Source organism: Gekko japonicus, unplaced genomic scaffold (genome assembly GCF_001447785.1).
Source record: "Gekko japonicus isolate JY-2015 unplaced genomic scaffold, Gekko_japonicus_V1.1 scaffold51, whole genome shotgun sequence".
NCBI classification, from domain to species: Eukaryota; Metazoa; Chordata; class Lepidosauria; order Squamata; family Gekkonidae; genus Gekko; species Gekko japonicus.
In genome coordinates this window covers 1,201,017-1,217,151 of record NW_015172004.1, presented here as the reverse complement: position 1 = coordinate 1,217,151, position 16,135 = coordinate 1,201,017, and positions in this window count along the sequence as shown.

The following is a 16,135-nucleotide window of genomic DNA, read 5'->3' as shown; positions in this document are numbered from 1 at the left end:
GGGGGAACATGGGGGATCGCAGTTCCCCCGGGTGAGGTGTGGGGGGGGGCGGGGCACACGACGAAGCCACACACCCCGCTTCCGGCCGCCCCGCTTCTGGCCCTCATTCAGCCAGGAGGAGGCAGGAGAAGAGGGAGGGTAAGTTGCTTCCTCCCCGCCTCTCCCTACCTCTGCCTGCCTGTGGCCAGGGAGGGCCTTGGTTGGGGCTTCCTTGCACTCCCGCCGGCCTTGCAGGTCCACCGCCGGGCCTTATGATGTCAGGGGGTGTGGCATATGCTAATGAGTTATGCTAATGAGTTCCCTTAGCTCTTTTTCTACGAAAAGACCCCTGCATCAATGTATATTTATAGTTAGGATTTTTGGCTCCAGTGTGCATTACTTTGCACTTGCCCACGTTGAACCTCATTTGCCACATTGATACCCATTCGCCCAACAATAACAGATCTTTCTGGTGTGCCTCACAGTCCTCCCTACTTTTACTCCAGTGTTGGAGAAAATTTTAATCTTTTCCTGTTTCTTACGGTATTTCTTTATTGACCCTTGTGTATTATTCCTCTGACTATTTAGTATTCCTGTATAAACGATATTGCTTTTAGAGGACAAGCCAGAGAAGGCAAGTGAGTAGGATGAAGGGGTAAAAAGGATAATTTGACATTAGTATGTAATGAATAGACTGGCTCTAAATTCAGAGAACCTCACTTGTCAATATATATAGTTTAAGTATATTAACTGGTGTACCTGCATGGGCTTAATAGCAAAAAAATATATGTTAGGAAAACAGCGCCAAGCCTGAGCAATACAGCTGTGGCCCATGTGAGAGTGTCTCTTCTGTGGTGAAGAATGAATGCTAAATTGTAAGGAGGAAAATGCATGAGCTAATGAGGAGGAGGAAATTGAATTATATTTTCCATTTGCCTGGTGACACGTTGACGAAGTTCCACATCCATTACCCCTTCAATCTATATTCCACCAATGCTGCTTCCTTGGCGGTCAGGAAGGCAGACTGGAGAAAACAGGATCTGATATCTATTCTAATTTTTCAGGAAATGCAGCAATTTTTGAGCCATAAAAATTGATTTTTTCCATTTCTTGAGTGCTTTGCCACTTCGGATGCCAAACTGGAACAGAAAATTGGTAATGTCTAAATGATCAGTTGATGATTTGAGCATTACAGATGGGTGGAACTGAAAGTCTGAAGGTCTTTAAGTACTCAACAGGGGTTCAGCATACATGGAAATGCATATGCTAATAAAATTGGGGCTCTAAATTAAAAATGAGAAAGAGGACACTTTCCCAGAAGTAATCCCCACTGAGTAGACTTCAATAGGATTCTGAATAGACCTACTTAGGGTGGCACTGTGAAAATCCTTACTAAGTCCTTAAACATCACAGGTAACTAATTTAACTAATAGACAACCTGAGAACTCTTTCATGTCTAGAATCCCAAAAAGAGTTTTCCAAAAGTGTGATTATGGGTGCCACCTAGTGGCCGAAGTTTGCAGGAAATAAGAAATTGAAAGATTTGCATGGGATGCTTGTTTGTTTATATAGAAGAAATGTGATCAGGTGATGTTTTCAGTTAGAGCCTGGATTGAAGAACATGTTTTAAAAATATTAGGTAGATTGGAATAAGGATTGTTTACATGATGGGACTGGGGACAGCCCATTATGTAAACTAGAATGGTTAACCTGTAGTGATATAATAGAAACATCAATAGTAGCTTTGATCTTGTTCAGCCCTTGCAGACACTACTCCTTTGCACCGACCCCTTCAAATGTCACCAACCATGCTCATCTGTGTGATGGAAAGTGCTGTCAAGTCACAGTTGATTTGTGGTGACCCTGTAGGGTTTTCAAGGCAAGAGCCATTCAGAGGTGGTTTGCCATTGCCTCCCTCTGCGTCCCAACCCTGGTATTCCTTGGAGATCTCCCATCCAAATACTAGTCAGGGCTGACCCTGCTTAGCTCCCAGGATCTGACAAGATCCAGGTCAGGGCTGCTTATCTGTATGTCTATACATTTCTCACCCAACCCATGTAATCATCCACAACTCATGTATCATGTACAAATGACCGCACCTGCCTAAATTTGATGAACCCTGACTATCTGCTTTCCATAGTTTAAAGAAAGGTTAATAGAAGAGAGAACATAGAAATGTAAGAAGCTGTCTGCGGAAAGAGGGTGCTAGGTATCTTTCTAGATCTTTATGACCCCTCCTCACCCATCTCACAAAGCCTGCCCCCAAGCCTCTGGATAGACTTAGACTCCAACAGACAGTCAGGCCCTGGACTGCAAAATACATTTAGGTTTGGGGTTCCCCTGCCTCAACTGGCTTTCACATCTGTCATGCAGCTGTTGCAAAGAACATCCCTTTTACAGCTTGCAGAAACCAATTTGAATCAGGACAATGGTGTGTGTGTGTGGGGGGTCCTGCCTACCCCCCCCATGTCCTTTCCCTGAACCAAAAGGCCCCATTGGGGATTTATTTATATAACTCTGGAGATGTGTGTGCTCGGAATATTCCATGTGAAGCTCCAAAGTCATGCAAATAACTGTGCACGGCAGCCATTTAGGGTCAGGAAAAAGGTGTGGGGGGAGGCGGGGCCCCCTCTTCTCCTCACCCCAGTTCTGTCCTGAGTTTTCTTTCTCTCTTACTTGTAGCGGCAAAAAAACCTCCCAGCCTTGAACTGGAAACTACCCAGGATCCCCACATTGGACCAATGGAAATCTAAGCTTTGGGATATAGCAATATTGGATAAAACAGCCACACAATTAGTAGCAATGGATAACCCTAAAATTGTCAACAACTTCATGGAAAAATAGTACACCTTTTTTGAATATGTCACAATACATCATTCAGGGCAATATAAGTTACCACTAAAATATAAGAATTTCATATTTTACTGAATAACCATGTTTTACTTATAAAGGTTTACAGTGGCCTACTTGACTGTTAATGGTTTCATGTTATATGTTACAAATGTCAGGTATATACTTTAGAATTGATTTACCTTGTTAAAATAGACATACTACCTTTTGTATAGTATGTCTCCTTTATTCTATGTTCTATGTAAAATTAATAAAAAATGTTAATTGCAAAAAAAAAAAAAAACACGATGCTCCCTACACCTGTTGTGTGACTCAGGTGAAAGTATGTTGGGTTGCAGGTACCCAAACATAAGTCATTAAACAAACCTATTGTGTAGTCTGGCCCTTAGTTAAGAGCCAGTACTGTCCTGCCTGTTCCGCTTACCTTCCTTTGGTGGAAATTGATGAGCCAGGCAATTAATTATTTGAAGCAGGATGTAATGTCATAGTATTGGAGTTCAAAATAGGGAAGAAGGGAGGAGGATGCTTCTTGGAAGGGCCATTTTGGTAAAACTGTCTGCAGATCTCCTTTCACGGTTGTTCAAGGTCCTGAACCAACTACCTTTGCTTGTACTGGCAGCTCAGGGTCGGTAAGCATGGGAAATAGTATAGTCGGACCTACAGTTGGTGCTTTTTCATTTGAAAAGCAGTCTAGAAAAAAAACAATACCTATTTCACAGATTTCTTTGACTGTGGTAGTTTATTGGATTAACACAGAAGTCTTGTTTCATTAAAACATTTTTTTCCCAGACAAGATTTTCTGAGTAGTATGTCTGTTGGGTTGATAGTCAGTTAATTATCTGTTAGTGCCACCTCCCGCCCCATGCAGGGCCTGCCTAAAGCATCTCTGACAAATATTCATTCAGCCTCTTCTTGAAAGTTGTCAGCAGTGCAGTCCTGTGCAAAGTTACTCAAGTCTGAGAGCCAAACTACACTTTATATTGGTCATAGGTCCAACTCGTGGCCACCAATGCCATTTTAGAGGGAAATGAAGGGTTTTAAAATTGCAGCGAGGGCCCAATCCTGATTGTGGTGGTACCAGGCAAACTTGTTCCCCCTCCTCACCTTTTCAAGTGCCAAAATACTGTTTGAAAAGGCTTGGGGGGGTGGGATGACAAGAAGATCACCTGGTGTTGCCACAGTGTGGGCCTGATTAGCGATAATCTTTAAAGCACTGAATTTTCCTCTAAAATGGCATCAGCAGTCAGGGGTTGGACCCATGGCCACTGTAATGTGTAATTCGGCCATAAACCTATCAAAATCAAGGATTATACGACAGCTGATCTAGACTGTACAGCATCTCAGTGTTGCACCAAACTAGTATAATATTTTTCTGAGAGAATCATATACGCTCTTCTCAACCAGTTTTCCTGTTATTCCTAAAGTCTGTTTCATCTTGGAACTATGTTGTTATCCCATTTTTCCACAGGTGCATGGGTATGTGATGTTCATAGATGCTTATCTCACACACAAAATTTTTTTTTTTTACGATTCAGACCTTTCCGGCGTACGCTTGACATGAGTGTTATTGTTCAGTTTCCTGTCAGTGGTTCTTTGTAGAGTAATTTTATTTATTTATTTTATTTATTTAAAATAGTTATATACCTGCATTCCTCCCAGGCATCCCAGGGCCAAAAGTGGGTATATAAATATTTGAGAAATGTAATTTGAAATGAAAAAAAAATGGGGAGTTAAAAAGATTCTTAGGAGAAGCACTAATGTGAGGAGGGAAAGTATCATGAATTAAATATGGAAGTAGTATTTCTTCTACTTGAAAAGCATTTCTTCTAAAAAATGTGTGCCTCATGTTTTCTTGTTTATTGATAAATTAAATAATGATATAATTTCTTATCCTTTCTATAGCAGTTTGGCATTCAAAGAGTCTTGCATACATAGGGTGAGGTGGATCTCTCTCTCCCTCTCTCTCGCACTCTTGCTATCATGTTGCAGTCGACTTATGGTAACCTTGCAGGTGTAGTGGTGTAGTGGTCAAGAGCGTGGAGAACCAGGTTTGATTCCCCACTTCTCCACATGCAGCTGCTGGTGTGACCTTGGGTCAATTACAAGCTCTTTTAGAGCTGTTCTCTCATGAGCAGTTCTCAAAAGAGCTCTCTCAGCCCCACCTACCTCACAGGGTGTCTGTTGTGGGGAGAGGAAGGGGAAAGGATTGTAAGCCACTCTGAGACTCCTTCAGGTAGTAAAGGGTATAAATCCAATCTCCTCCTCCTCCTCTTCTTCTTCAGGGTTTTCAAGGCAAAAGATGTTCAGTGGTGGTTTGCCATTCCCTGCTTCTGTATAGCAACCACAGTGTTCCTTGGTGGTCTCCCATCCAAATACAAACCAGGGCCAACCTTGCTTAGCTTCCAAGATCTGATGGGTTGGGCTAGCCTGGGCCAGCCAGGTCAGGGTGAGGCAGATCTCTTGATTTGTCCAGAATCACACAGTTATCATTGTTCATACTTGCAGTTATCAGCCATTCCGAATGACACCATTATCGACCCACTGTTCCCTCACTTTTTCTCCTCCATTAGGCTACCAGCATTGCCAGGAGCTGACCTGTTGTGATTTTTTTTTTAATGTGTATGCGAAATAGAAGTGCGGTCTCTGTGGTGTGTGGGATGTCTTTAAGCTATCTGGTAATCAAATTTTTTCATCCTACCTAGATTTTCAAGGCAATGAAGCAACAACTGCTGCCGTTATCTTTTAAAAAATGTTTATTGGCACTTTAACACCATTAAGAATTAACATTATTGTTCACCATGTGGTTTCTGAGGAGAAAATTTCGGTTTGAGAGCAAGAGCTTAGTGTTTCTAAATAGAAACTGATGGATACTGGAGTCCATCCCTGGTGGGGGAGGTTGCATGGGTTGCTCCCTGAGAATTGGGTGCAGGGTCACACCCCCTCCTCTCCATTGCTGAGGCGTTGCTGCCAAGCATGTGGGAAAAGAAGACACTGGAAGCCCTGCCACACACACACCCCTGACTCCAACCCCCAACAGGAAGAATCTGACACTTAGTGATGTAACTGGATTTTGAGTGCAGAGTTGCTCCATTTTAAACACACTGAAATCTGTGAGTTTAGACTGTAATAGCTCTGCATAGGACTGCAGTTTACTGATTCAGTTTGAACACCGGGACCGATTCCCTACAAGCAACTGTGCCGCCCTTGCTCTTCCCTTTGCCCCAGTTGTATTGGTCAGTTTCACACTATTGGCTGTGCGATGGCATTTTGACCCGCATCTTCCCCCAGTTTCCCCCGTGCCTTCTTGATCTCAAAAAACAAGGATCAAGAAGACGTGGGGAAAATCGGGGAAATGCAGATCAAAATGCAGCACAGCATGAATAGGATAATAGCAGGTGCAGTCCTGATTTCTTTCCCTCTGTGCCTTCATTGAGCATGTGACTAGGACAATTCTTTTCTTTTTTCCCCTTAGATCACAGTATCAATATCTATCAAAATATCAACGTAGAAATTCTGGTACCGTGCAGCATTTACTACTACTGCAAAGAATTATCAGACTTCCAAATGAAATGTTTTTTTGCACTATATCACGAAGTATTCATAAATGTCAAGTAATCGGAATGAAAAAGGAAGTTATGTTTATGTATTCTCCTGTAATGCACTAAATGGTGTGGTCTAAGGCTAGGTAGGATGCAGTCAGATTATTAATTATGTGTTGGACTCCTTCAACAAAATGGGTGACATTTGGGAAATAAAATACTGGATTAGGCATCTTTCCGATGTCTCGTTTTTGTCTAGCTTTTTTGCTGACAAGTTACCAAAGGTCATTTATGTTTGTATAATGAAGAATATGTCAGATATCATTGAAGAAGGTTCAGAAGCTACATCAAAGACTGCCAGCTTGCATTCTACAGGCCCCCAAGTACAACAGGTATCCAATTTTAATCCAGGTGTGGGAAGCACACTTGAAAATGAAAAAATTGAAACATGAATTGTGTTTCATACAAAAAATGTTGCTATCTCATCCATACTTTGGAAATATAAAGGAATGTGTGCATGACTTCAGGAATCATATCCATTCCTCAAGACCCACCGACCCACCCTACTCAACTAAGGGGAACATTTCAATTGAATACACACACACACATACATACATACATACATACATACATATGTACATACACACACACACACATACACAAGAGCTCCCTGTTTGTATAGCTCTCAGTGCTCAGGGAAGATAATTTCTTCCAGAGCCTCTCCACCACAGCTCCTCTCTCTTCTGAGAGTAGTTCAAATTCTTTGGGCCTCAGAACTGAACTAAGAAGAATAATTGAAAGGCTATCCTTGATCTATATTTTGAGTTCTCAATGAATGCTGAGTCAAAAATGGCTCACTTCCTTGTGGAAGCAAATAGGTCCCGGCCTGAGCCATGCCTGGATGGTAGACCACTGAGAAACCACAGACAAAAGTTGTGCAGCTCCTTTTATTGTGTGTCTGAAGTGCCTTCAAGTCACACCTCACTCATGGTGACCCCTCATGGAGTTTCCAAGGCAAGAGTGTAACAGAGGTGGGTTGCCATTTTCGTGTTCTGCATGGCAACCCTGGAATTCCTTGGTGATCCCTCATCCACGTACTCACTCAGGCCAACCCTGCTTAGCTTCTGAGATCTGACAAGATCAGGCTAAAGATCTGACAAGATCGAACTAGCTTGGATCATCCAGGTCAGGATAGCACATGATAGCAGCCTAGAAGATATTCCTGCCATTTACAAAACCGTTCTGTTCTGGTGATCACCAGTACAGATGTTCAAAGAATGACTTGTGGCTCTTAGAGAGTTAAAGTGTAGTGCTGCCTCCATTCTCTTGATTTTCATCAGTTTTTAGCTTCCCAATACCCATTCCAACAATAAGCAGAACATTTTCTGCTACACTATAGGGTGTTTCTGTTGTTTAAAGGCATTTTACTTTGAGTTCTGTTGGAATTAGGGATGGGCATGAACCAAATTATGAACTGAATTTCATGATGAACCGTGCTGGTTCGTGCGATCACTCCACGGGCTGGTTTGTGCGATCGTGAACCACAATTCATGGAATCGCACTGTTCACAAACTGCCCATGAACTGCCATGGGTTTTGTGGTGGTTCATTTGCTTCATAAGAGGGTTTGTGGGCCAGACAGTTTAAATCCCAAGAGCTTCAGAGGGCTAAAGCGTCATTTGTGGACACATGAAACTGCCTTATACTGAATCAAGGTTAGTACTGTCTATTCAGAATTACATTACATTACATATTACATTTATATACCGCTCTTTCCCGAAAGCTTGGAGCGGTTTACAGGGCCACTGTACAGGGGAGGGTGAGTGCCTACCGGGCACCTGAGCAGCCGAGCTCTTCTATGTTGTTCCTTCCGTGGAGGGATCTTCGGTCTCCAGGCGGCGGTTTCTCGGTGAAGGTCTGATCTTTTTCGCAGCGACTCCAGGCACGGTGCGCACGGTGCGTGGCTGTGTGGCGGCTGCAGTGGCTGGTCTTTGTCCTCATAGGCTCCGACCATGCTGCGTCGTCCCGTCACGCGCCCTCCAGGCCAATCACCATCCGGGTCGCTTGCTGCCTTTCGCCGTCAGCCGCCGCCATGTTCGCCGGATCGCCATTCGCCATCCATCGCCGTTGCTTCGTTGCTGCTTCTGCTGCATTCCAGTTCATGGGGGAAGGTGCCCCCCCCACTCCTAGGAGTGGGCACCCATTCATCTACTTGCCCGAGGGCTTTCGAACCGCTGGGTGGGCAATGTCTCTCCAGGATCCCAGGCAGAGGTCTTTCACGTCACCTATTACTTGATCCTTTTAACTGTAAATGCTTAGGAATAAATGCTGAGATCTACATATGCCATAAATCTGTTTGCACACTCTGGGGCCATTCGTGGCATTGCCATTGACTTGATCATACAAGTTGTCTCCAAAGCTGAAATGGTTGCAGGAAAGGATAGAGTGACACAGTTCATCAGCCAGCTGCCCTGGCGTCACCCGGAACATCCTTCTTGATGGGAAAACATGGAAGTTACAGCTCTGTGAATCATGACCGTTACGGATCTCTTGGTTCTCAATACATTGCCTACCCTTGCTCTTCAGCTTCTAAAATCATTGTGGATTAGTAAATACGGTGCAGGCACTGAGCAGCAGGAAAAGAGGCTTTGAAATTAAGGCTTTGAAATGAAGTATTTTAAAGAAATAGCTATGAATGAGAAACCCAAACAAAGACGGGGATCGGTGAAAATGGAAATCAAAGCACACAAACAACTTCAAGCAGATTAATTCCCAGTGGAGACGAAGAAGTTCCTTGACCTGCAAAGAGTTAAGTGGCCGTTTTCTAATTCTCCACACTCCTGTCCACATCACCGTAGTTAAAACACCCATAGCAGTTTTTTAAAAAAATTAGCCAAGTGCCCTGGCACCTTTACTGTGTATTTTCCTCACTCCAGATTTGCAAGCAATACCCCCCTTTCCATTTTACATAGGAGAGGCTGCAAGGGCACATCTGCCAGGGGCAGGGCTGAAAGGCTGCCCGTGGGCACACTAGAAGAAGGAGAGAAGAGCTACAGAAGGGATGCTTCCTCTCCCTGTGCTTGCACCTGACGGAGAAGCAGTCAGCCACTTTCTTTCTCCAGCATTAGACAGGCTGCAGCTACACCTGCTCACACAGAGCTGTAGCCAGTGGTGGGACACTGAGAGTGGCACCCCCTATTGGATTTGCAGCACCTCTGCCTCTGGGGCCTGCATTGTGCTGGGGCTGGCTGGGCGGCGAGGGCTGCATAGCCCGAATGCGGGAGGTTGGCCGGGAGGAGGGAGGTCTGCACTAATATCTCCCGGCCACTCCCCTGATGGGGAATCCACCTGGGAGGAACTGGTCATGTCCTCCCTTCCTCCATCCAGGCGGGCAAATTGAGAAGCTCAAGCTGTGGGAGCAGCCTCTGCACACTGCCAACTGCAACTGCTACGTGCTGGTGGAGACGCTGCTTCCACTGCCTGCCATACCCAGCTGTCCTGGGGAGGCTCCCATGGGCTGAAGGTGCAGGAGAGCTGGAATGAAGAGCAGACATGCAGTGTGGAAGACAACGAGCTGCACCTCCCCTGCCTCACCACCGCCTAACACAATCATCCTGCGCACCCTTGACAAGGACCCTGGAGGGACACCGCCATACAGTTCTTCACCAAAGACCGCCAGAGGAGCACCTGATGGGGAAGGGGTGGGGCCCAGGTCCTGGGGCACCCCTCTAGCCGATGGCGTGGGTCACAAAAGCTCCTACCCTGCCACAAATGTTGTTAGTCTTTAAGGTGTTACTGGACTCTTGCTCTTTCCTTAGGTTGAGACTGTGCAACTGGCCCAGGGTCATCCAGCATGCCACCATGATAAACTGGGGATTAATTAGCGCCCCCCCAGTGCCCCCTGAAAAAAACCCTGGCTATGGGACTGTGCACACGTGTATCAGCTTGCCTTGCTCGGCTTGTACTCCCTCCTTGAGTCCTCCAGCAAGGTAGGTAGGAAGTTAGTGTTGTGTCTTCATTATATCAAAACCCATGTTAAGCTTGAGACCTCAGCCGGATTCTAATCTGAAACAACACCATTGGCTGAAGGTTGTTCAGTAACCAATCAAATGTATGAGAACTGTGCTGGAGGGAACTGTGTTTATTGGTTGTTATCTCTGTAATACGATTGGACCTTAACTATGTGAGGGCGTGGCTACACCAGCCCGGGAGAGTTTAAAAGGAGCTATGCTCCACTGTTGTGTGTTGTCGTGTCGTCTGATGCTGTGTGATCTTTGGAAGTTCTCGTTCTCAATAACTTACTTACTTCGTTGTTGAGTTGCATACTTAACAGCTAGCTTCAGGGCTAAATATCTGTGTGTGGGAGTGAAGAAGACTCTTCCTGCCTCTCTTCCTCTTCCCAGCTTTTCCCCAGCAGTCTGGACATGGCATTTTGTTGCTGCATGCTTGGGAGGAAGTACGTGATGTGTATTTGCTGCTGTTCTCGGACCGCAGCTTCGATGGGCTATACTAAAAATGGACAGGATTGCCCATTGGGAACAATGGGAGAGGCTTGAAGACCTAATTGGATATAATGGGAGTCAGGAATGCTAAATGACTTACATAATTGAAATACATCATATGAAAGAAACATTGCAATGAAAATGCAGAAGAGATTTGGAGAAATCTGCTCTGGGCCTGGAATAACAGCCTCCAGAATTGAATGATGGTTCCTGGGACCAGATAAACTGCTCTGGGACTGGAATGACAACCCAAAAATGGAATGTCAGTCCCTGTGAGCTAGGGACTGACAACCATCATTGTTGTAGATTTTCCGGGCTGTATGGCCGTGGTTTTAGCCATACAAGGTGACAGAGAGAGTATGCCATCTTTCTGTGTTATACCTCTTCCTGGCCCAGTCACAGCTGCTGGCAAAACATCAGGTACAACATTGCCAAGACCATGGCCATACAGCCCAGAAAATCTACAACAACTAATAAAGTAGCAGAATTGTTCTGGGCCTAGAATAATGTTCCCCAGAGTGGAATGATGGTCCCTGGAAGTAGCAAGAGTGTTCTGGGCCAGGAATGACAGGCCCCAGAGTGGAATGATGGCCTCTTCCAATATAATCAGTGCTGTTATTCTAGGCTCAGAACACTTCTGGTACTCCCAAGGACTATCGTTCCACTCTGGGGCCTGTCATTCCAGATCGGGAATTCAGGTATTTCTGCCTGTGGTTTTGATAGTGAAAAGTTGACACGGAGATGCAATGGTTCAGGGCCACTTGATGAAGCTCCAAGATCTGTACACACACACACACACACACACACACACACACAAAGACGGAGATTGACACACTGTGATTCTTGGAATTACCAAAACCTGAGATTACATTCTGTGATTTTAGATTAATTTAAAAAATAAATTCATGTTAAAAAATAAAGTTCAGAACACAGCTGTGACTTTTAGTCCTAATAAACTGGGGATTTTTCTATTGCTTCTGTTTAATTTTTTAATGCCCTAGGCTGGCCCATGAGATCTCATTTTTACATTCTAAGTGTGAACAAAACACGATGCAAGCACATTCTTTTCCATGTGGTAACAAAACACTGTTCGGTAATTAACAGCCTTTGCGCTGGATTACCAACAGCATGTGCTATATTGGAATTGAAAGGCGAGAGCTTGATGATAGTGTTTGACATGGACCTTTAAGGCTAGGTTTTTAAAAAATTTCATCACTCAGCCTTAATCTAGGCTCACTGTGTAATCTTGACTGAGTCGCTACAGCTTTTTCTAATTTACCTCTCAGGGTTCTTTTGAGATAATTATTGATTTACTTGATTTATACCCTGCCTTTCTTCACAACAAGGACTCAAAGTGGGAAAGGGGGCCCCAGTTATACTCTTTCTCCCAAGACCTACAAAACCTGGAACTTGCCCTGCTAGGGGAGACCACTTTAGTTAGAGAGGAGAGAACTAAAGTGACCAGGCAACAGCCTAGCCTGTTGAGGAAAAACTTGAAGAAGCCCTGCCCCCCCCCCCAACCTAGTTCCTAATGGCCAACAGTGCCTAGGAAGGAATATTTTCCTCAGGGCTGCCACTGAGAAAGGAAATCTTTGCCGTAACCAATATAGAATAAAGTCTTGGGTTAAGACTCAGGCGATGCCAGTTCATATCTCCACTCAGCCATGAGTGACTTTGGGCCCATCTGTCATCCTAACCTGCCTCACATAGTTGTTGTGAGGACAAGGGGGGGGAGGGGATTGTGTTTGTTACTCTGAGCTTCTGAGAAGAAAGATAGGATAAGATGAATAAATAGCTAGATAGCTGCAGCAGCCGAGTCAACAATAGGCAACAGGGGCAAAAGTTCTTTAACCAGGTGCTTCACATTTCAAACACAAAGTCAAACAACAATACAAATTTTTATATAAACATAAATAAATAAATAAGCAAAGATTCTCTCCAGGAGTTTCAATGACGAACTTCAATACACAATTGGTGCCGTTCTGCTTAGAAAATGTTGGCAGGAATTTGAATGCTAAACTGCTTTGGGGGACAATCCAGCTCAAAAGTATAATATACTTCAAATACATGAAATAAATACAACGTTATGAATGTAGTACAGCCTCCCAGCTGTGAATATTTCAACCTATCTTCACAACAATAAGCTCAACCCTCCTTTTACTACTAAATTTGCTCATTTGTAAAAGGATGATTTACTAACTCTGTTAAATAACTTCCAAGAGACTCTGTCTGCACATAATTCCCCCAGTGACTGTCAGTTGTCTCTCCCGTGATCATTTGAAAGCCAATATTCTCTTAAGCAAAAATTGCCACAAGTGGTCACAGTCCCCACAGACTATTACTGATTACAATAGAACATAGATTCTATAACTGTTGCTCACAGCTGTGTGGATCTTTCATTATGGTAATAAGGAAATGAATCATTAACCAGAATGCACTCATGCTGCTTAGATGTCTATCAGGAACACTGAAAACCCATGTTTCTTAAATGGAAATATTATAACATTAATAAAGTACAAAATAATTCATCATTTCAAGATATGGTTCTGGTTTCTGGGGAGTAATAATTGATGATATACTCTTTTGAATTATTTCCTTTGTAATTATCACCAAACAGACTGTTGAGGACATTGAAATGGCAAAAGAATTGACGGCCTACAGGCACCGTGGGAAGGCTGATTGTCTGTAATGCAGAAATACTTGTACCTATAACATGTCCCGCTCTTGTGCTTGCTTATCTGTCTTTCCACATTGACAGAATCCATTGTTTTTCCAGACACCTGTGTTATATCACATTTTCTCTACTGTCTACCAGATCTTGTAGTTTTAATCGTGCCTTTCTCTTTCCAACATAACCCACCTAAGAGACCTCCCAGCAACTTGGTTTGCTGCCTGCCAGCGCCTGAAGTGCTGGTGGGAGCAAATGAAGGCATATTGACACCTCTTCCACTGAAAAGTATTATCATGGGATGCTTGATGGCCAACGGTGGATTGGAGCCCCCAAAATTGGGGGAAAACCCAACCAGGGGTCTGGCAACCAATGTTCCCTCTAAGCTCCACAGTGTTGTGAGCAAAAATTCTACCATGTGACCAAAAAAACCCCCACCTAGTAGTATTAAAGTTGTGAGCAAGTCTACATTTGACTTAGTTTTTAGAAGAGTATTAGTTTTTAGAAGATTATTTCCATAACCTTGTAAAAATCTGAGAACAAATTCTTTTAAACTATATTTAAACTATATTTTAAGAATAATTTAAACCTGGGGGGCGTGGCAGCTGAGCTGGCTAGCTGCATCCCTTCCAGCTCCTGCTATTCCCACGAAAGATTAGAGCTCTGCTTATAGAAAACACAGCCTTGACTGGAATAAAATATCAATGCCAGGTATGGGAAGAACTAGAGCAAATAAAGCTGTCAAAAATCCTTCTTACAGACCTCCTGAAAGAAGCAATATTGAAATAGAACATTCAGATGCCTCAGACCTGGAGGCTTCTCTGTTAGAGGAAATGGTGGCAGGGGAGAGTATCTGTAAACTTTGGTGAAAAAGAAAATCTCTCTGCAGCTGTAAACAAATGACTGACTCAAATCCTTCTCAAAGCAGGAGAACCAGCATCTCCTGAAGGGATCATCAGCTCCGCCTTCCGTCTAAACATCTCCAAAAAGACCCCTGAAAATGCTTCCCCAGACATAATTGTTCAGTTTAAACAGATGCAGATGAAAAATAAACTTTTTGCAATCACGAGAGACAAGCAAGGACTGAGCTTGGAGGACATGACTGTATATCTGTTTCTTGACATTCCAGTGGAGGTAATTATTGCAAGAAGACGTCTCAGGGAAACAGCGAAAATCCTCAGAGATAAAGGAATTCAGTATAGATGGCTGCCCCTCGGACATCTAGTCATTAATTTGGAAAACAAAATGTTTACAGCTTTTAATGAGATTACAGGGGAAAATTTAGTAGACGTAGTAACTAAATTAAGGAATGAAGGTGTTTGAATGGAGACATTATGTTTGGTAGCAGAGTGGTAGAAAGCAATTCATAAAGTAAGGTAGAGTTAGCATGTTAGTATGTAGAGTAAGATAGGGTTAATAAATAGGATAAATATGAATAATAATAATAAAGAAAAATAGAAAATAGGAACTGCTAAACCAACAGCATAGCAAGGAGGGGAAGGGTGTGCCCCCCAAAAACCTCCGATCAGAGGGAGGAGGGTTTCCTTTTGTTGCGGAGGCTTCTCTGCAACACCCAGTTTCGGAGGCAACCCTGTTCAACTTTTCTTTCTAGGTTTGGAAGAAGACACAGTATAAGTATAAAATAAGTGTGTATGGTGGGAATCCAGCTAAAGAAGATAAGAAGTCTAAGATAAATTAAGGAAGAATCTAATAATGTTTAGAATATGAATTAGAGGAAGTTGTACGGTGGTTTGATTAAGTTGGTTTGATTAAAGGGAATAAGATAACGAGGATGGAGATTATTTATATGCTTTCAAAGTTTAATATGATTTCTTGATAGAGGAGAATATACAGAAAATGAAGTGTTATGAATTGTATAAAATATATGGATACATGTACACTTAGTAAAATATTAATTTAAAAAGAATTATTTAAACCTAAGAGAAAACAGAATCAAGTCAAATTTCATTACAGAAAATGTCCTCTATGGGGGTAGACCAGACCTCTGGAGAACAGGTCTTCGTGCCCTTTTCCACTATATTGGTAACTTGACCTCTGGAGAACAGGTCTACCCTCCCCTTTCCAATGGAGAGAAAAATGCCTGTGAGCTGAAAGCTAAAATCCCTGAGCAACCAGCTAAAATGTTGTACGCCATCACCCCCTAGCACAGTTTAGAGGGAACACTGCTGGCAACCCTACCTGGAGTAGAGGCGGGACTTTTGAGGGTGATTGCCACAGCAACTCTCAAGGATAGTCATCCTGTTATTTCATAGTCCCTAGGCTTTGGGAGCCAGGCTCAATACAGTCACTTGAGATTAACCATCTTTGGCGTTCTTAATGTATTAATTTTAACATTTCTCTCACCTTGTTTCTCTGAAGTTCAGGACTGACTAGTGTTATGAGCACCTGAATAAGGCTGGTCTCATTCACCTATTTGAATCTATGGCTGTCATGGTTTATTTACCTGCGTATAGGCTAAACAAGTGCCCGCCATCCACCATGTGCTAAGCTGAACTTGGGTCATCTTGAGTCATTTGCAATTGCAGTTTTTCAGCTGGTTGCAATTGAATCGGCAAAGCTCAGTACGTGGCCATTGGT